The following is a 22,318-nucleotide window of genomic DNA, read 5'->3' on the forward strand; positions in this document are numbered from 1 at the left end:
TATATAGCCGATAAAACTTAATGTATCCTCTTTTAGGACATAGGACGGATGGTAAAAAAGCAAAGATAGCATGCAGTCAGACTGTCAGGAAGGTCAGGCTGATGAAAGGGTGAAATTGCAGCCAGTGCGATGAGTACATTAGGGATGCAGAATCAAAAAGGGTAGTAAATACAGTACTCATGGCTGAAGAATAGCAGTAGTTGGGAGCTGAATGTCCAAGGTTACACATTGTATCGGAGGGATAGGAAGGTAGGCAGAGGGGGTGGTGTGGCTCTACTGGTAAAGAATGGCATCAATTCATTAGAAAGATGTGACATAGGATTGGAAGATGATGAATCCTTGTGGGTTGAGTTAAGGGCAAAAGGACCCTGATACTAGTTACATACAGACCTCCCAACAGTAGCTGGGATGTGGATCACAGATTACAACAGAGAATAGAAAAGGCATGTCAAAAGGGCAATGTTATGATAGTCATGGGAGATTTTAACATGCAGGTTGATTGGGAGAATAAAAGAGAGATGAAAGTGGATATAGGATTGCTAGAAAATGAGGCCAAAGAAATGGTAACGGGGACAAAGAAATGGTAGATGATCTAAATGAATATTTTGCCTCAGTCTTCACTGTGGAAGATACTAGCAGTGTGCCAGATGTTGAAGGATGTGAGGGAAGAGAAGTGAGTACAGTTACTATTACAAGGGAGATGGTGTTCAAAAATCTGAAAGACTTAAGGGTACATAAGTCACTCGGACCAGATGAATTGCACCCTAGGTTCTGAAAGAGGTAATGGTAGAAATTGTGGAGGTATTAGCAATGATCGTTCAAAAATCATTGGACTCTGGCATGGTCCCAGAAGACTTGAAAATTGCAAAAGTCACTCCACTCTTAAAGAAAGGAGGAAGGCAGCAAAAAGGAAATTATAAACCAGTTAGCCTGACCTCAGTGGTTGGGAAGATGTTGGAGTCGATTGTTAAGGATGAGGTTATGGAGTACTTGGTGATACAGGGCAAGATAGGACAAAGTCACTTTAGTTTCCTTAAGGGAAAATCTTGCCTGATGAACCTGTTGGAATTCTTTGAGGAGGTTACAAGTAGGATAGAAAAAGGGATGCAGTGAATGTTGTATATTTGGACTTTAAGAGGCCACACATGAGGCTGCTTACAGAAGAGTTACTGGCATGGTTAGACCATTGGCTGATTGGTAGGAGGCAGTAGGTGGGAATAAAAGGATCCTTTTTTCGTTGGCTGCCAGTAACTAGTGGTGTTCCGCAGGATTCAGTGTTGGGGCCACTTCTTTTTATGCTGTAGATCAATGATTTAGAAGATGGAATAGATAGCTTTGTTGCCAAGTTTGTAGATGATACGAAGACTGGTGGAGGGACTGGCAATGTTGGGGAAACAGAAAGGCTGCAAAAGGACTTAGTCAGATTAGGAGAATGGGCAAGAAAGTGACAAATGAAATACAATGTTGGAAAGTGCATGGCAGAAGAAATAAATGTGCAGACTATTTTCTAAATCTGAGACGCAAAGGGACTTGAGAGTCTTTGGTCAGAACACCCTAATGTTTAACTTGCAGTTTGAATCGGTGATGAGGAAAACAAATGCAATGATCTAAAGATCTAGAACACAAGAGCATGGATGTGTTGCTGAGGCTTTATAAGGCACTGGTGAGGCCTCACCTTGGGTATTGTAAACAGTTTTGGGCTCCTTATCTAAGAAAAGACGTGCTGGCATTGGAGAGGATTCAGAGGAGGTTCACAAGGATGATTCTGGAAATGAAAGGGTTATCATAGGAGGAACATTTAGTGGGTCTGGGTCTGTACTCATAGGAATTGAGAAGGGTGAGGGGGGATTGAATGCTGAAAGGCCTAGACAGAGTAGATGTGGAAAGTCCTGACCAAGGGTCTTGGCCTGAAACGTTGACTGCTCATTTCAACATTGCTGCCTGACCTGCTGATTTCATCCAGCTTTTGTACGTGTAGATGTGGAAAGGATGTTTCCCATGGTGGTAAAGTCTAGGACAAGAGGGAATGTCCTCAGGGTAGAGGGGCACCCATTTAAAACAGAAATCAAGTCAAGTCAAATTTATTTATAAAGTACATTTAAAAACAGCCTATGTTGACCACTGTACAAACCATAACAGGTAGTTAAAATCATAAATACAAGAAACACAGATATAAACAACAAGGCGCTCAGCTTATAGGCACAAAATAAACAACACATGACCTAGGCACAAACCAAAAATCAGCCACATCAGGAAGATTCAAACGCTAGTGAATAAAGTTAAGTTTTGAGCCTGGACTTAAAAGACTCGATGGAGGGGGCATATCTGATAGTTGGGGGGGGGGGGGGGAATGCTGTTCCACAGTCTAGGGGCTGCAACAGCAAAGGCGCGGTCAGCCCTGAACTGAAATTTAGATCGCGGGACAGCCAGGAGCCCTGAGTCAACTGACCTGAGGGACCTGGAAGTAGAATAAGGGGTTAGAAGGTCTGTGATATAGGAGGGGGGCAGCCCATTTAGGGCTTTATAAACAAACAGGAGAACCTTAAAATCAATTCTAAACCATGCTGGTAGCCACTGGAGAGAGGCCAGGATAGGAGTAATGGGGTCCCTCTTCCGGGCACCCATCAGGAGCCTGGCTGTGGCGTTCTGGACCAGTTGCAGGCAGGACAGATGCAGAGAAATTTCTTTATCCAGAAGATGATAAATTTGTAGTATTTACCACAGGCAGCTGTGGAGGCCAGGTCGTTGGGTGTATTTAAGGCAAGGCGGGGATTCCTGATTGGACACAACATCAAAGGTTACAGGGAGAATGCCAGGGTGTGGGGCTGAGGAGGGGACAAAAGTATTCAGCCATTATTGAATGGTGAAGCTGACTTGCTGTGCCCAATGGCTTAATTCTGCTTCTATGTCTATGGTCTTTTATATTATTATATTTTATATTGGCTGGCTGACCTTCATATTTCATATTTCATCTTTTTTTGATTTTATGTTTTTTTCTGTTGTCTTCTGTTTGTTTTTAAAGGCTTTCCAATCCTTTACATTCCCATTAACTTTTGCTCCTTTCTATGCCCTTTCTTTTGCTTTTATGCTCCCTTTGATTTCCTTGTCAGCCATGGTTATATCATCCTGCCTTTAAAATACTCTCCTTTGAAATGTATCTTTCCTGCTTCTCCCAAATTTTCCCCAGAAACACCAGCTATTGCTGTTCTGCCATCATCCCTGCTGGTGTCCCCTTCCAATCAATTTTGGTCTGCTTCTTCCTTATGCCTCTGTAATTCCATTTACTCCACTGTAATAGTGATACATCTGACTATTTTTTCTTTCTCAAACTGCAATGTGAATTCTATCATATCATGACCAATGATCATTCACTGTAAGCTTCCTAATCAAACCTGAGTCATTATGTAACGCTCAGCTCAGAATTGCCATTCCCCTTGTGGGTTCAATCAGAAGTTGCTCAAAAAAACCATCTCATAAGCATTCCACAAATTCTCTCTCTTGGGATCCAGCACTAACCAAATTTTCCTAATCTACCAGCATATTAAAATTCCCCATGACATTGCCCTTTTGACATGCCTTTTCTATTTCACAGTGTAATTTGTAGCCCACATCCTGTATATAACTCTCATCAGGATCTTTTTACCTTTGCAGTTTCTTAACTCTACCTATAAGGATTATATATCTTCTAATCCTATGTTGCCTCTTTCTAAATATCTGATTTCTTTTTTTACCCCACCCCCTCTGACTACCTGCCTGTCCTTTTGATACCATGTGTTTCCTTGGATGTTAAGCTCTCAACTATGATCTTCTTTGAGCCACAACTCAGAGATGCCAACAACATCATACCTGCCAATCACTAACTGCACTACAAGATTATCTGCCTTATTCTGTATACTGCCTGCATTCAAAATATAACATCTCGAGTTCTGCATTCATCACCCTTTTCAATTTTGGTCCCTTTTACACTTCCCACTGATTGCAATTCTGCCCTATCATCTGACAGTCTTTCCTTCACTACACACTGTATCTACTTGTTTACCAAATGCCCCATCCTGACCCCTATCACTCCAGTTCCCAGCCCCCTGCCAAGTTATTTAATACCCTCCCCAACAGCTCCAGCAAACCTGCCCTCAAGGATATTCGCCTCCCCCCCCCTCAAATTCAGGTGTAACCCATACTTTTTTTACAGGCCATTCCTTCCCCGGAAGAGATCCCAGTGATCCAGAAATCTGAAACTCTGCCCTCAGCACCAATTCTTCAGCCACACATTAATCTGCCAGACCATCCTAATCTTGCCATCACTGGCACGTGGCATAGGCAGCGACCTGGACAACAATACTCTGGAGGGTCTGCTTTTCAGCTGTCTGCCTCACTCTCTATATTCTCTCCTCAGGACCTCCTCCCTTTTCCTACCCATGTCATTGGTACCAATATGTGCCAAGACTTCCAGCTGCTCACACACCCCTTTTAGAATTCTGTGGACCTGATTGAGCACATTCCTGACCCTGGCACCTGGGAGGCAACATACTATCCAAGTGACTCTTTCACGTCCACAGAATCTGCCTTCTACTCCTCTAATTATGGAATCCCCCATCACTACTGCACTCCTCTTCTCACCCTTCCCTTCTGAGCCACAGCAACAGACTCAATGCCAGAGACCTGGTTACTGTAGTTTCCCTCAGTAGGTCATCCTCCTACCAGTATCCAAAGTGGTATACCTATTGTTGAGGAGAATGGCCACAGGGATACTTTGCATTGGCTTCCTATTCCCTTTTCCTCTCCTGACAGTCACCCAGGGATCTGCCACCTCCCACTTAGGGAGACTACCTCACTGTAGCTCCTATCTTTCACCTCCTCATTCTCCCACAGTCTTTGAGTTGCAGCTCCAGTTCCTTAACACAGTCCCTAAGGAGATGCAGCTCGAAGAACTTTGTGCACATGTGGTTATCAGGGCATTCTCCCAGATGACCCACATCTCACACAAGGAACATACCACTATCTCCAGATCCATTCTTAGCACACAAGCTATGTACTAATAAAACCTTTCTTACTTAGTTACTTAGAACTTCTGCTTGTGCTTGCCCAAGCCTGTTCTCATCTAAGCCTGGTGAGCCAAAGTTGTTTCACTCTAACACTGCCCAACTCCAACAATGGCTGATCTGCTTACAGTTCCATTTTTTGGCCCTGCACTGATTACTGCAATTGAGAAAAAAGCCAAAAATTATCCAAGCTCTTGATGAACCTTGTGCTCTGTCACCAATGAAGGACCTTTTGCACTGATTGCTGCCCACCAAATATGTGCAGCAAATATCATATTGGTTGGTTCTACTTTACTCTAAGAATTGTATCATATCACCAAATAATCTCTTTGTTGCTGTAACATTATTTACGATTTACCAGAGAGTCATCTATCCCTTTGGAAAAAGATATAGTGTGAAACAAAACTTACTTAACAACTCGATTTCTCTTATTTAATGAAGTACCCATGTCATAATTTTGAAGCAACCCATTGTTCCATTGTTCTACTGATATGAATGAGAGAGGGAGAAGGAGAGGGAGAGTGGGAGGGAAGGAAGGTGAAAGGGAAAGAGAGAGAGAGTTAGAAAGAGAAGAGAAAAAGAGAAAGAAAATCAGTATATCTACACTCAGGAGTTACTTGCAAAGTATAAAGTGCCACAAACAAGAGAAATCTGCAGATGCTGGAAATCCGAGCAAGACGCATAAAATGTTGGAGGAACTCAGCAGGTCAGGCAGCACCTATGGAAAAGAGCACAGTCAGTGTTTCGGCTCGATGCAAGTATAAAGAGCCATTGGATCTGAGTCATCTGAAGAATGGAGTATATAGAGCAGTCTATGGTAGATAAACCAGTATCTACAAGATCAAATTTGTTATTGTATTGGTCACAAGGTGAAAATATTGTAATTTTACCACGGATCCCTCTAATGAGAGCCCGTGGGTTGATCTGGATACATTGGAATCCTCCTAGAAATGGAATAGTTGACAGGCAAACAGAAGTGGGGACAATCCATTGATACTGTCTTAAAAAAGCTACAGGTGATTGTAATTTTGCAGACTGAAATGGCGGACTCATCTGACATTGCCTTATTTTTGGAATCTGAGTTTAGTGTAAGGGAATGGTTAACACAAGATGAGAAAGTCTGCGGATGCTGGAAATCCAAAGCAACACACACAAAATGCTGGAGGAACTCAGCAGGTCAGGCTATTTGCTCTTTTCAATTGATGCTGCCTGACCTGCTGAGTTCTTCCAGTATTTTGTGTGGGCTACTACTAGAGACAGAGTCCATTTTAGCAAAATAGACATACAATTGTAAAGCTGCAGTCATACTAAACAGTGTGAGAAATGTTGGTGAACAGCAGCCAGGAGTACATATAGTGAAGTGTGAGATAAGAGATAGGAAATTTGGTTAGATGGTGTAAATGTTGAAAATTGAAATAAGAGTGGTGAAAGGATAAATACAGTGCATAGCATATTGGTAAATCATATGTGTACAATGTACTGTGTATGTTAATCAAAATGGCTTCTTTGTTCTGTTAAGAGTAGGAATGCTTCTTTGTATGATAAGAGCTTTCTCTCGCAGTTGTTTAGCTTTGGACTTGCTGATGTCGGGATTGTATTCATTTGTTGACCAATGGGGAATGTTATTTTGTCTTGTGAGGTTGGGAGCTTGGCGGGTTTTCGCGGTCTTTTCAGGGGAGTCGGGAAGAAGACGCCGAGGAAGGTGGACGTGCGCCGCACTGCTCGGTCGATCACCGGGGTGGTCCCAGGTGCGAGGACGTGGAGGTCGGAGGAAAGTGACGAGGGGTCGAATGGTTCGATGGTTGAGCTCCAACGATGTGCACTAAACTGACTGAACTTTGATAAGTTGGCGCCTTTTACTTTACTTTCTTTTCCTTCGTATATATTGTATTGCATAGTACTCTTCTAGTTTTAGTAAGATCTTTAAAGTGTATTCCATAACGGTATCTGGTGTGAATTTGATATGGTGTGTGTGCGCGTGGCATAAACTTGGTTTTCACAGCACCTGCGTGTACGGGGGGGGGGGGGGGGGTTGGTGTGTGGCTGGATGCCACTATGCAATACAATATATATCAAGGAAAAGATAATAAGGTAAAAGGCGCCAACTTATCAAAGTTCAGTCAGTGTAGTGCACATGGTTGGAGCTCAACCATCGAACCATGCGGCCCATCGTCACTTTCCTCCGACCTCCACGTCCTCGCACCTGGGACCACCCCCGGTGGTCAACCAAGCAGTGCAGCGCACATCCACCTTCCTCTGCGTCTTCTTCCCGCCTCCCCTGAAAAGACCTCGAAAACTCCCAAGCTCCCAACCTCACAAGACAAAATAACATTCCCCATTGGTCAACAAATGAATACAATCCCAATATCAGCAAGTCCAAAGCTAAAGAACTGCGAGCGAAAGCACTTATCAAACATAAAAGCATTCCTACTCTTAACAGAACAAAGAAGCCATTTTGATTAACATACACAGTACATTGTACATATGCTTTACATATTGTAATATTATTTCCATAAGTTGTGCACCAAGTCTATGAAGTGGGTGAGCTGACAGGGTCAGAGATAGGACAAATTTAATGCAATATAATTAATGCCAAAATCAGGTCAATTTTGTCAACTGGCATTTGCCAGATGTTATGAAAGGGACATTCCAATTTGGCTAGGGGTTAGCAATGCTTTGATTTTGACGTGGTGGACTTACTTCCAAAGATTCTTGTCATAAGATTCTGCAGAAGCCCGCTGGGAGATGCTCTCGGAAGGTGGCGAACCTGAAGAATCAAAACTGCTGTAATGTAGATTTCTTAATAGTGGACCACAGGGAAATGGAGACCAGAAGAACAGCACCTCACTTTCTGCCTCGGTAGTTTACAATCCGAATAAACTCCCTGGTTTCAGGTAATAGCTCGCCCTCTGGCTGCTTTCTTACTCCTCCTGATCTACCCAGTTCTTCCAACACTCAGCCCACGCTCCTATCACCCTGATTTTTCCATTCTCCACCCACTCCAACTGCCTAATACTCACGCACATTTCCTTCTCTCCTGCTGGCTCCTCTCCCCCTACTGTTCCCATCTTCCCTCCCCACCTCCCTCACTTGCTGGTATGCTCCACTTCCCTCTCCATCAGGTTACAATATCACCTCACAACTTCTGGCTCTTTTTCCACTCTTCCTTCCCACTTCTGCCTATCACCCTCTTCACCTGGATCCACCTATCACCTGCCAGCTCTTGTTCCACCCCTTCCTGACACCTCTTTATACTATCTCCCCTCAATCTTTTAGTGAGATGGAGGATCTCAACCTGAAATGTCGACTCTCCATTTCCCACCCTTAATGTTGCCTGACTCATTGAGTTGGTAATTGAGTAAATTAACAGTGCATTGAGGTATACATGATAAAACAAGAGAGTGCAGAATAAGATATTACAATTACTGAGAAAGTCTAGTCCATGTATACAGTAAAGTGCAAAGTCGTAATGAGGTAGATTGTCAAAAATCTATCCTACTCTATTAGAAAACTGTGCATTTGTTTTACAATGCTGGATAGAAGCTCTCCTTGAGCCTGGTGGCATGTGCTTTCAGGATTTTGTATCTTCTGCCTGATGAGAAGGGAAGAAAGGAGAACGTCTGAGTGGGGCAGAGTCATTTGATTAAGCTGGCTGCTCTCCAAAGGCAACAAGCAGTGTAGATTGAGTCCATGGAGAGGAGGTTGAGTTCTGTGATGTGTTATGTTGTATTTTGTAATGGTGGAAAAACCTGGGTACCCTGTAATATTCTGTTTTCACCAAAGATACTACAGTAGGTATAATAATGTTTAATCCTACAATAAGGCTCAGCCAATGATGTGACATCTTTTGAAAGAATAAGTAAAAATATTATCAAAGTTCTTATGGCCCTTTCCCTCTTGATATTCACAAATACAAGATCTTCCATTATTCCAAAGCACACATGTAGTTACAAATCACAAAAAAAGGATAATAACTATTGGCTGCTCCTCCTTATGTGTACCCTCTGTGCCTGTCTTTTTCTTGCCTTTGCCTGTCCTGCAGCTCCTGTACAGTGCTTCCCTAAGTCAATGGAAAGCTGTACATGTGGGGTGAGGAGCTTGCAAGCATTCCTTCAGAATGACCTTGATCCTATTTGGCTGAACTTTCACGTGGACGATCTCGCCACTGGTGACAGCAGGCTAACATAAACAAGCCTTCTGGCACAACAGCACTGGTCTGATTATGTAAGATGTCACCCTGAGTTTAAGACATTTGTTGTACATTTTAAAAATAACTAGCAACACACACAAAATGCTTAAGGAACTCAGCCCGCCAGGCAGCATCTATGGCAAAAAGCACAGTTGAAGGGCTTTGGCCCGAAACGTCGATTATACTTTTTTTTTCATAGATGCTGCCTGGCCTGCTGAGTTCCTCCAGCATTTTGTCTGTATTGCTCGGATTTCCAGCATCTACTTATTTTTTCGTTTGCAGTTAATAATAACTGCTTTTTTTGTTCCAATTTTTGCTTTAAATATATTTGATCTGTTGCTGAATGTTACTGATATCAGACATAAACAACCAATCAGATTTTGACTCAGTGAATAGATAATAGTTCATCATGGGTTGGGTGGACATTTTGGGCGCCTCAGGCTTCATCACTCCAGATCTATTTGTTGCTCCCAGACTGCTCCATTTCAGCAAACAGCTACTGTGCGGATATCTTGAGGACACCGGGAAAGGTAAATGTGATTCTGAATCTCAAGTATTATTCTGCTCAGTTTCCAACTCCATTTTCAAGCTTTTAATTCCATCTGAAACAATGTGTTCATATATTTTAACATCAGTCAATTCATTATTACTATCTATTTAATCATAATAATGGGAAATCATCTTCAAAAGTGAAAACCAATGCAAGGTTATTATTTAATATCTGAGTACTCAGTGTTTCCTTTCCAACATGTCCCTACACATTACTCAATAGTTAAATGCTTCCTTTGACAGCTCCACAACTCTTATCTTATCAATAAAAGCTTTTTCCATTTCTTCCACAATTGCCTATAAACTTCCTTCTCATGGAGGCCTTCATTTTCTTCAGTTATTTTTTATTCACAGGTTTGTTTGAATGGGTCTTAATTGTCTTTATTTTATTCAGTGTATGACAATGGCTGTTGATGTTTTTATTGACTTTGTGGTGGGAGGTGAATGAAGTACCGGTAGTTCTATTCTTTCCACCAGAGAGGCAGTTGATCACCAACGATAGGATATTGGGCAAGCAGAGAGAGCAAACAAGGAGAAAGAAAATTGCAGGAGATATGGAAATGATTGTCTCCAGCATGCTGTACATATACTGAGTTGTACACCTGGTGGTTGGACTGCGCCCAATCAGAGAACGGGAGCACAAGAAGAAGCGATGACTTCCCATAGGACTGTGGGTGAAGATTTAAAAAGGTAGCGTTTTGCAGCAGTTTTCAGCGTTGGACTGAACCCAATCAGTGAATGGGATTCATTAGAAAGGGTGAATAAAAATTAGGCAGGGGCAAACGTACTGGCCATTGTGTGAGTGGGCCAGTGTTAGTGGCTTTGACTCATCAGACTTGGGCAAGTTAAGTAACTGGTAAATTTCTTCCTCTTCTTTATTCTTCATTCTATATCTGCTAGAGCACAGTTAGTGCAGTGAGAATGGCTCCATGGGCTGTGTTGTGTTCTGTATGTGAGATTGCAGCTTCTCAGAGAACATGTTAAGGAGCTGGAGCTGCAGCTTGATGATCTATGATCTTTGGGTCATATGAGAGACTGAGGAAATAGAAACATAGAAAACCTACAGCACAATACAGGTCATTTGGCCCACAAAGTTGTGCCGAACGTGTACCTACCTTAGAAATTACTAGGCTTACCCATAACCCTCTATTTTTCTAAGCTCCATGTACATATCCAAAAGTCCCTTAAAAGACCCTATCATATCTGCCTCCACCACCATTGCTGGCAGCCCATTCCACGCACTCACCACTCTCTGAGTAAAAAACTTACCACTGACATCTCCTCTGTACCCACTCTCCAGCACTTTAAACCTGTGTCCTCGTGTGGCAACCAGTCCAGCCCTGGGAAAAAGCCTTTGGCTATTCACACGATCAATGCCTCTCATCATCTTATACACCTCTATCAGGTCAGCTCCCATCCTCCATCGCTCCAAGGAGAAAAGGCCGAGTTCACTCAACCTATTCTCATAAGGCATGCTCCCCAATCCAGTCAACATCCTTGTAAATCTCCTCTACACCCTTTCTATGGCTTCCACATCCTTCTTGTAGTGAAGCGACCAGAACTGAGCACAGTATTCCAAGAGGGGTCTGACCAGGTTCCTATACAGCTGCAACATTACCTCTCGGCTCCTAAATTCAATTCCACGATTGATGAAGGCCAATACACCATATGCCTTCTTAACCACAGAGTCAACCTGCACAGCTGCTTTGAGCATCCTTTGGACTCGGACCCCAAGATCCCTCTGATCCTCTAACCTGCCAAGACTCTTACCATTAATATTATATTCTGCCATCATATTTGACCTACCAAAATGAACCACTTCACACTTATCTGGGTTGAACTTCATCTGCCACTTCTCAGCCCAGTTTTGCATCCTATCAATGTCCTGCTGTAACCTCTGACAGCCTTCCACACTATCCACAACACTTCCAACCTCTGTGTCATCAGCAAACTTACTAACCCATCCCTCCACTTCCTTATCCAGGTCATTTATAAAAATCATGAAGAGTAAGGGTCCCAGAAGAGAGGCACCCCACTTGTAACCAACCTTCATGCAGAATATGACCTGTCTATAACCACTCTTTGCCTTCTGTGGGCAAGCCAGTTCTGGATTCACAAAGCAATGTCCCCTTGGATCCCATGCCTCCTTACTTTCTCCAATAAGTTTTGCATGCCCAGGATCCTCTTCAGTTTGCGTATAAGGAGAAGGTGGGAGTAGAGGATGCTATCACGTATTTGCTGCACAAATCCCTCTCTCACCTAGATGGGGTCAGTTGTGCTGTGAGGATTACATTCCTTGACTTCTCTAGTGCCTTTAACACCATCCAGCCCAAGATCTTAAGGCACAAACTAACGGAGATGGGAGTAGACTCTCACATGGTGGATTGGATAGTGGACTACTTGACAGATAGACCTCAGTATGTGCGGTTGGGAGACTGTAGGTCTGACACGGTGGTCAGCAGCACAGGAGTGCCGCAGGGAACCGTACTCTCTCCGGTCCTGTTCACCCTGTACACATCAGACTTCCAATATAACTCGGAGTCCTGCCATGTGCAGAAGTTCGCTGATGACACGGCCATAGTGGGGTGTGTCAGGAATGGACAGGAGGAGGAGTATAGGAAACTGATACAGGACTTTGTGATATGGTGCAACTCAAACTACCTGCGTCTCAATATCACCAAGACCAAGGAGATGGTGGTGGACTTTAGGAGATCTAGGCCTCATATGGAGCCAGTGATCATTAATGGAGAATGTGTGGAGCAGGTTAAGACCTACAAGTATCTGGGAGTACAGTTAGACGAGAAGCTAGACTGGACTGCCAACACAGATGCCTTGTGCAGGAAGGCACAGAGTCGACTGTACTTCCTTAGAAGGTTGGCGGGATGAATAAAGTATCTATCTATCTATCTATCTATCTATGAGGTACCTTATCAAATGCCTTGCTGAAATCTATATACACTACATTTACGGCTCTTCCTTCATCAATATGTTTAGTCACATCCTCAAAAAACTCAATCAGGCTGGTAAGGCATGACCTGCCCTTGACAAAGCCATGCTGACTATTCCTAATCATATTATGCCTCTCCAAATGTTCATAAATCCTGCCTCTCAGGATTTTCTCCATCAACTTACCAACCACTGAGGTAAGACTCACTGGTCTATAATTTCCTGGGCTATCTCTACTCCCTTTCTTGAATAAAGGTTCAACATTCGCAACCCTCCAATCCTCTGGAACCTCTCCTGTCCCCATTGATGATGCAAAGATCATTGCCAGAGGCTCAGCAATCTCCTCCCTCACCTCCCACCATAGCCTGGGGTACATCTCATCCGGTGCTGGTGATTTATTCAACTTGATGCTTTACAAAAACTTTAGCACATCCTCTTTCTTAATCTCTACAAGCTCAAGCTTTTCAGTCTGCTGCAAGTCATCACTACTATAAGCAAGATCCTTTTCCATTGTGAATACTGAAGCAAAGTATTCATTAAGTTCCTCTGCTATTTCCTCCGGTTCCATACACACTTTCCCACTGTCACACTTGATAGGTCCTATTCTTTCATGTCTTATCCTCTTGGTCTTCACATTCTTGTAGAATGCCTTGGGGTTTTCCTTAATTCTGCCCGCCAGAGCCTTCTCATGGCCCCTTCTGGCTCTCCTAATTTCCTTCTTAAGTTCCTTCCTGTTAGCCTTATAATCTTCTTGATCTCTAACATTACCTAGCTCTCTGAACCTTTTGTAAGCTTTTCTTTTCTTCTTGACTAGATTTATTATAGCCTTTCTACACCACGGTTCCTGTACCCTACCATAACTTCCCTGTCTCATTTTAATGTACCTATGCAGAACTCCACACAAATATTCCCTGAACATTTGCCACATTTCTTCCATACTTTTCCCTGAGAACATCTGTTCCCAGTTTAAGCTTCCAATTTCCTGCCTGATAGCCTCATAATTCCCCTTACTCCAATTGAACGCTTTTCTAACTTGTCTGTTCCTATCTCTCTCCAATGCTATTGTAAAGGAGATAGAATTGAGAACAATATCTCTAAAATGTTCTCCCACTGAGAGATCTGACACCTGACCAGGTTTATTTCTCAATCCCAAGTCAAGTACAGTCTCTTCTCTTGTATGCTTATCTACATATTGTGTCAAGAAACCTTCCTGAACACACTTAATCCCTTGCTCTAGGGAGATACCAATCGATATTTGGGAATTTAAAATCCCCCATCTCGACAATTCTGCTATTATTACACCTTTCCAGGATCTGTTTCCCTATCTGCTCCTTGATATCCCTATAAAAAACCGCACAGTAAAGTTATTGACCCCTTCCTGTTCCTAATCTCCACCCACAGAGACTCTGTAAACAATCCCTCCATGGTCTCCACCTTTTCTGCAGCTGTGACACTATCTCTGATCAACAGTGCCACACCCCCACCTCTTTAGCCTCCCTCCCTGTCCTTTCTGAAATATCTGAAACCTGGCACTTGAAGTAACCATTCCTGTCCCTGAGTCATCCAAGTCTCTATAATGGCCACCACATCATATGTTCAAGTACTGATCCACGCTCTAAGCTCATCTGCTTTGTTCACAACACTCCTTGCATTAAAATAGACACATCTCAAACCTTTAGTCTGAGCGCATCCCTTCTCTATCACCTGCCTATCCTGCTTCGCACACTGTCTCCTAGCTTTCTCTATTTGTTTGGTTCCCACCCCCCAACAATTCTATTTTAAACTCTCCCTAGTAGCCTTACAAACCTCCCTGCCAGGAGATTGGCCCCCCTTGGTTCAAGTGCAACCCATCCTTTTTGTACAGGTCACACCTGCCCCAAAAGAGGTCCCAATGATCCAGAAATCTGAATCCCTACCCCCTGCTCCAAACCCTCTGCCACGCATTTATCCTCCACCTCATTCTATTCCTATTCTCACTGTTGCTTGGCAGAGGCAGTAATCCCGAGATTACTACCTTTGCTGTCCTGCTTCTCAACTTCCTTCCTAACTCCCTGTAGTCTTTTATCAGGACCTCTTCTCTTTTCTACTTGTGTCATTGGTACCAATATGTACCACGACCTCTGGCTGTTCTCCCTCCCACCGCAGGATATCATGGACATGGTCTGAAACATCCCAGAACCTGGCACCTGGGAGGCAGACTACCATTTGAGTTTCCTTCCGGCATCCACAGAATCGCCTATCTGACCCCCTAATTATCGAGTCCCCTATCACTATTACCTTCTTCTTCCCTTCCCTACCCTTCTGAGCCACAGGGCCAGACTCTGTGCCAGAGGCACACTGTAGCTTCCCCCAGGTTGGCTGTCCCCCAACAGCTAGATAGAAAGCTGACAAGCAGGTCCTCCAAGGAAATAACCTCTGAATTGCTGCCAGTGCCACATACCAGTGAGGGTAAGAATAGGATGATTTGGCAGAAGAATGTGTGGCTGAGGAACTTGTGCAGGGGCAGGGGTTCAGCTTTCTAGGGAAGGTATGACTTGTACAAAAGGGATGAGTTGCACCTGAACCCAAAGGGAACCAATATCCTTGCAGGCAGGTTTGCTAGAGCTGTTGGGAAGGGTTTAAACTAATTTGGCAGGGGGATGGGAACTGGAGTGATAGGGCTGAGGAAGGGGCAGTTGTTTTACAAACAGAAGCAGTGTGTAGTGAGACTGGGCAAGGAGAGGCTGATGATAGGGCAACATTTCAGTCAACGGGATGTTGCAATATAAAAGGGGGATAAAATCAAAAAGGGTGATGAATTCAGGATATTTGTGCACAGTATACAGAATAAGTTAGATTAACATATAACACAGTTTTAGACTGGCAAGTATAATGTGTGGGCATCGCTGAATCATGACTGAAAGAAGATTATAGCTGTGAGCTTAACATCCAGGGATATACATTGTCTTGATAGGCAAAGTGTGGGGTGATTCCATTGGTTAAAAAGTGAAAACAAATTATTAGAAAGAGATGACATAGGAGCAGCAGGTGTAGAATCATTGTGGGCAGAGCTAAGCAACTACAAGGGTAAAATGACCCCGAGGGTGGTTACCTACAGATCACAATGGGAGATAGAATATACATGTCAAAAGGGAAATGTTATGATAGTTATGGGAGATTTCAATATGCAGATAGATTGGGAAAATCAGGTTGGTGCTGGATCCCAAGAGGTGGAATTTGTAGAATGTTTATGAGATGGCTTTTTAGAGCAGCTCATGGTTGAGCCCACTAGGGGATCAGTTGTTCTGGATTGGGTGTTGTGTAATGAACCAGATTTGATTAGAAAGCTTAAAGTAATGGTAATCCCCTTCGGGAACATCAATCATAATATGATAGAATTCACTCTGCATCCTGAGAAGGTGAAGCTAAACTTATATATATATATTAATATTACAGTGGAGTAAATGGAATTAGAGAGGCATAATAGAGGAGCTGGCCAAAATTGATTGGAAGGGAACACTAGTAGCGGTGATGGCAAAGCAGCAATGGCAGGAGTTTCTGGGAGCAATTCAGAAGGCACAGGATAGATACATTCCCAAGAAGAAGTACTCTAAAGGCAGGATGATGCAACAGTGGCTGACAAGAGAAGTGAATGTCAACATAAAGGTCAAAGGGAGGGCATGTAATAGAGCAAAAATTAGTGGGAAGTTAGAGGACTGGGAATCTTTTAAAAACCAAAAGAAGGCAACTAAAAAGTCAGAGAGAAGGAAAACATGGAATATGAAGGTAGACTAGCCAATAATATTAAAAAGATCCCAAAGGTTTCTTCAGATATATAAAGTGTGAAAGAGGCAAGTGTAGATATTGGACCTCTGGAAAATTATTCTGGAGCGGTAGTAATGGGGGCCAAGGAAATGGTGGATAAACTGAATAAGTGTTTTACATCAGTCATCACTGTGGATGAAAACTAGCAGTATGCTGGAAGTTTGAAAGTTTCAGGGGACAGAAGTGTGTAAAGTTGCCATTACCAGGGAGAAGATGGTTGAGAAGCAAAAAGGTCTGAAGATGGATGTCAACTGGACTTGATGGTCTACACACTAGGGTTCTGAAAGAGTTGGCTAAAGAGATTGTGGAGGTATTAGTAATGATCTTTCAAGAATCAATAGATTCTCGCATGGTTCCGGAGGACTGGAAAATTAGAAATGTCACTCCACTCTTCAAGAAGGGAAAGAGGCCTGGCAAAACTGTTGGAATTATCTGAAGAAATAACAAGCAGGATAGACAAAGGAAAATTGGTGGATGTTGTGTACTTGGATTTTCAGAAAGCTTTTGACAATTTGCTACACATGAGGCTGGTTATCAAGTTAAGAGCCCATGGTATTACAGGAAAGATACTAGAATGAGTAGAAGATTAGCTGACTGGCAATGAGCGGGAATAAATGGAAACATTTCTGCTTGGCTGCCAGTGATGAGTGGTGTTGCACAGGGTTCTGTGTTGGGAACAATTATTTTTATGTTATATGTCAATGACTTGGATAATGGAATTGATGGCTTTGTTGCAAAGTTGGTAGATAATACAAGGATAGAAGGAGTGGCAGCTAGTTTTGAGGAAGTAGATAGGCTACAGAAGGACTTGGACAGATTAAAAGAATGGGCAAAGAACTGACAAATGAAATAGAGTGTCAAGAAGTGTATGGTCAAGTATTTTGGTAGAACCAATAAAAGTATACAATATTTTCTAAACCGGGAGAAAATTCAAAGGTCTGAGATGCTAAGCAGCTTGGGAGTCCTTGTCCAGGATTTCCTGAAGGTTAATTTGCAGCCCTTGGTGAGGAAGGCAAAGATAATGTTCACACTGTTTTTGAGAGGACTAGAATATAAAAGCAAGGATGTTATAAAGTTGAAGCTTTATAAGGCACTGGTGAGGCCTCATGGAGTGTTGTGAGCAGTTTTGGGCCTCTTATCCAAGAAAGGATGTGCTGAAACTGGAGAGGGTTCAAAGGAGGTTCACAAAAATGATTTCAGGATTGGAGGCTTATCATATGAGGGACGTTTGATGGCTCTGGGCCTGCACATATTGGAACTCAGAAGAATGAGGAAGGGATCTCATTGAAACCTATCAAATGTTGAAAGACCTTGATAGAATGGATGCAGAAACAATGTTTCCTATGGTGTGGGAGTCTAAAACTGAAGGACACAGCCTCAAAATGGAGGGATATCCATATAGAATGGTGATAGGAGGAATTTCTTTAGCCAGAAAATGGTGAATTTGTGGAATTTCTTGCCACAGGCAGCTGCGGAGGCCAATTATTGTGTATATTTAAGGAAGAAGTTGATAGATTCTTGATTAGTCAAGGTATGAAGGGATATGGGAAGAATGCAGGAGATGAAGGCTAAGAGGGAAATGGATCGGCTATGATGAAATGGCAGAGTAGACTCGATGGGTCGAGTAGCCTAATTCTGCTCCCATATCTTATGGTCTTATGGTCTTATATGATGGTGTCGCCAAGTGAGAAAATACAGATGAAGAAAGTATAAATACCAGCAATAGATAGTTTGTGTGCTGTGAGGCTCAGTGTATAGTGTTGTGGCAAGTGGCCCTTATTCAAACTACTCAAAATGTTCGATAAGAACTGAAAGCACAGAGCCAAGGAATGGATAAAAGTTGTTGGTTGGGTTGAGGGAATACTGTGGTTGGATGTGTATTTAACTGCAGAAGTTAAAAGGTGACAAACAGACAATAATGCACCACATTCTCAATAACAGGAATGATAGCTTCCATACTGTAGAAGGGATGGAAACTTAAAGAATTTCAACATAGTGATATGTCTAAAAAAGTTACAACACATTCAAAGACTTTAAAGAAAAAAAATAAAGCAAGAAGGAATGTGGTTGACAGCAAGGACAGGATGATTGATGATAGGGTACAATGACAGCATTGTTGCAAGTGTGGTTGAAGAGATGGAACCGTGTGAATGACATGAGGAACTTAGAGGCAAGGTTGGATGGTCAGTAAAACTGATGAAAAAGTCAAAGGAAGTACAGGAAGTGTTTGAAAAGGACCAAGGAAGGAATACTAAGTAAAATGAGATATGTAGGAGTTAGGAAAAGAACTGAAGGGAGATAGATAAGGGCGAGTGAATTTCTGGTTGAGTGGAGAAGGATACCAGTTGGATGCTCTACATCTCTGGGGAATATCATTATTAGCAAGTGATAGGTTAGCATTAAATGATGCAAGTAACAAAAATGCAGCCTTAAGTAACTTTTGTCTGGAGGAAAAATGAAGGTATCTTCTTTAAATATAGAATAACATTAAATTTTGAATTTTGCAGATTGGTACTTGATGTTTTGGCCTCAGTGACTTTTTGAAAGTTTCAAAGAGTATCAAGTTCTCTGCAAAAAAAACCGTTCAGAAAGATTTATAATCAATCCAAATCTGGAACATTTCGAAGTGAACAGTGCAGTTAAAGTCCAAGTATTATTGACTATTCATTAAATACTATGCTGATTGCAAACAAAAGCAACAATAGAAATCTGACTAAATGTTCTTAAATCAATCAAATATTAAATGTCATACAAGCATGGTAATCATTGATCTGGTGTTATCAGTAACAATGAGTTATTCCCTTTAGTCTCTCCCATTAATTAGGTAATGCTATTGCAGCAGACAACACAGCTCAGAATTCAAGTGATAGCATGCAGTAAGGATGAGCCTCAATGAATTGGATTCATCGAAGTTCCACACTATAATGATCTGTTCTGACTGCCATCACTCCTGTGTGTTCAGTCAGAAGTGATACTGCTGTGGTCCATACTCTCTGTCAATGAAGCATGGAAATACTGAACGATTCTTTGACCACATTCTGTGCATACATTTGTTTGACAGTTTCAACATCAACAATTCCACTGCCTAAGGCAGTTCTAGTGATGAAAAAGGAATAAATACACTTTAACAAGAGGAGTCTGCACTTCTACTATTGGCCAGGAGCATCTTGAAGTAACCAAGGATGTGGAAAATAATTAACAGAACATGCTAAGAAAGGCCGACTGAAGAGAAGACCTTGGGTTATGGAATGCAATCCAGACTTATGAAGTAGTTGAAAAAGGTCTACATTGAGTGAATTGAAACCAGATGAATGGTCATACACAAGGCAGCAGAAGAATTATTCCTTTAATTTTAAGTGTTGAGAATATTAATTGTTCAGTGCTGAAACTTTATTTGTTATGTGATCTCATTTCATTGGAAAATGAAACAAAACTGTGAAATGTGCACCTGAAGCATCCTGTGGAATGTTTTGGGTTCTTTGTGTAATGAAAACGATAATGGCTGGAGAACCAGAGGCATGCATATTGGTTACTTCCATAAATTTCAGTCACATGCATGGCCTGTACAGTCTACTGATCATTTATGCAGTGGCAGTGCCTCTCAAACCAGCTTCAACATAACTTCAATGGAATGGGCTCAAGTGGACTTTAGAAACTCAGCATAAGTAGATTCCTATTAAGGTAGATGCTAATTTGCTTCTGCTTTGGACCCTCCCAATCTCTCTCACTACTCTTTGTTCTCACTTTGTTCTCATGAGAGTGGAGCCTGGCCTGAGCAATTCATCACCACTCACATCCTTTCCAACCACTAATCTTATTCCTTATAAACAAAGAAACATAGAAAATAGGTGCAGGAGTAGGCCATTCGGCCCTTCGAGCCTGCACCACCATTCAGTATGATCATGGCTGATCATCCAACACAGAACCCTGTACCTGCTTTCTCTCTATACCACCTGATCCCTTTAGCCACAAGGGCCATATCTAACTTCCTCTTAAATATAGCCAATGAATCGGCCTCAACTGTTTCCTGTGGCAGAGAATTCCACAGATTCACCACTCTCTGTGTGAAGAAGTTTTTCCTCATCTTGGTCCTAAAAGGCTTCCCCTTTATCCTTAAACTGTGACCCCTCGTTCTGGACTTCCCCAACATCGGAAACAATCTTCCTGCATCTAGCCTGTCCAATCCCTTTAGAATTTTATACGTTTCAATAAGATCCCCCCTCAATCTTCTAAATTCCAGTGAGTATAAGCCTAGTCGATCCAGTCTTTCTTCATATGAAAGTCCTGCTATCCCAGGAATCAATCTGGTGAATCTTCTCTGTGCTCCCTCTATGGCAAGATTGTCTTTCCTCAGATTAGGGGACCAAAACCGTACACAATATTCTAGGTGCGGTCTCACCAAGGCCTTGTACAACTGCAGTAGAACCTCCCTGCTCCTGTACTCGAATCCTTTTCTGATGCACCATCAATAACTCTCCGAGACGTGAGGCGAGATATTGGCTTTTATTGGCTGGAAGAAAGAACAAGCAGCAATTGAACACCACACTGCATCCTGGAGACTGAGGCCGGGGCGGAGTCCCCAATCGGCTTTATACCGGGGTCTGTGGGAGGAGCCACAGTCAGTGGGAGGAGCCACAGGAGCAGGTATATGTAGTTCACCACATTTTCTATGAATGCCAACATACCATTTGCCTTTTTCACCGCCTGCTGTACCTGCATGCCCACCTTCAATGATTGATGTACAATGACACCCAGGTCTCGTTGCATCTTCCCTTTTCCTAATCGGCCACCATTCAGATAATAATCTGTTTTCCTGTTCTTGCAACCGAAGTGGATAACCTCACATTTATCCACATTAAATTGCATCTGCCATGAATTTGCCCACTCACCTAACCTATCCAAGTCACCCTGCATCCTCTTAGCATCCTCCTCACAGCTAACACTGCCGCCCAGCTTCGTGTCATCCGCAAACTTGGAGATGCTGCATTTAATTCCCCATCTATATCATTAATATATATTGTAAACAACTGGGGTCCCAGCACTGAGCCTTGCGGTACCCCACTAGTCACTGCCTGCCATTCTGAAAAGGTCCCGTTTACTCCCACTCTTTACTTCCTGTCTGCCAACCAATTCTCTAGCCAAATCAATACCATACTCCCAATACCGTGTGCTTTAAGTCTGCACATTAATCTCCTGTGTGGGACCTTGTCAAAAGCCTTTTGAAAATCTAAATATACCACATCCACTGGCTCTCCCCTATCCACTCTACTAGTTACACCTTAACAAATTCTATAAGATTCGTCAGACATGATTTTCCTTTCACAAATCCATGCTGACTTTGTCCGATGATTTCACCTCTTTCCAAATGTGCTGTTATCACATTTTTGATAACCGACTCTAGCATTTTCCCCACCACCGATGTCAGACTAACCGGTCTATAATTCCCCAGTTTCTCTCCCTCCTTTTTTAAAAAGTGGGGTTACATTAGCCACCCTCCAATCCTCAGGAACTAATCCAGAATCTAAGGAGTTTTGAAAAATTATCACTAATGCATCCACTATTTCTTGGGCTACTTCCTTAAGCACTCTGGGATGCAGACCATCTGGCCCTGGGGATTTATCTGCCTTTAATCCCTTCAATTTACCTAACACCACTTCCCTACTAACATGGATTTCCCTCAGTTCCTCCATCTCACTAGACCCTCAGTCCCTTACTATTTCCGGAAGATTATTTATGTCCTCCTTAGTGAAGACAGAACCAAAGTAGTTATTCAATTGGTCTGCCATGTCTT

Source organism: Hemitrygon akajei, chromosome 4 (assembly GCF_048418815.1).
Source record: "Hemitrygon akajei chromosome 4, sHemAka1.3, whole genome shotgun sequence".
NCBI classification, from domain to species: Eukaryota; Metazoa; Chordata; class Chondrichthyes; order Myliobatiformes; family Dasyatidae; genus Hemitrygon; species Hemitrygon akajei.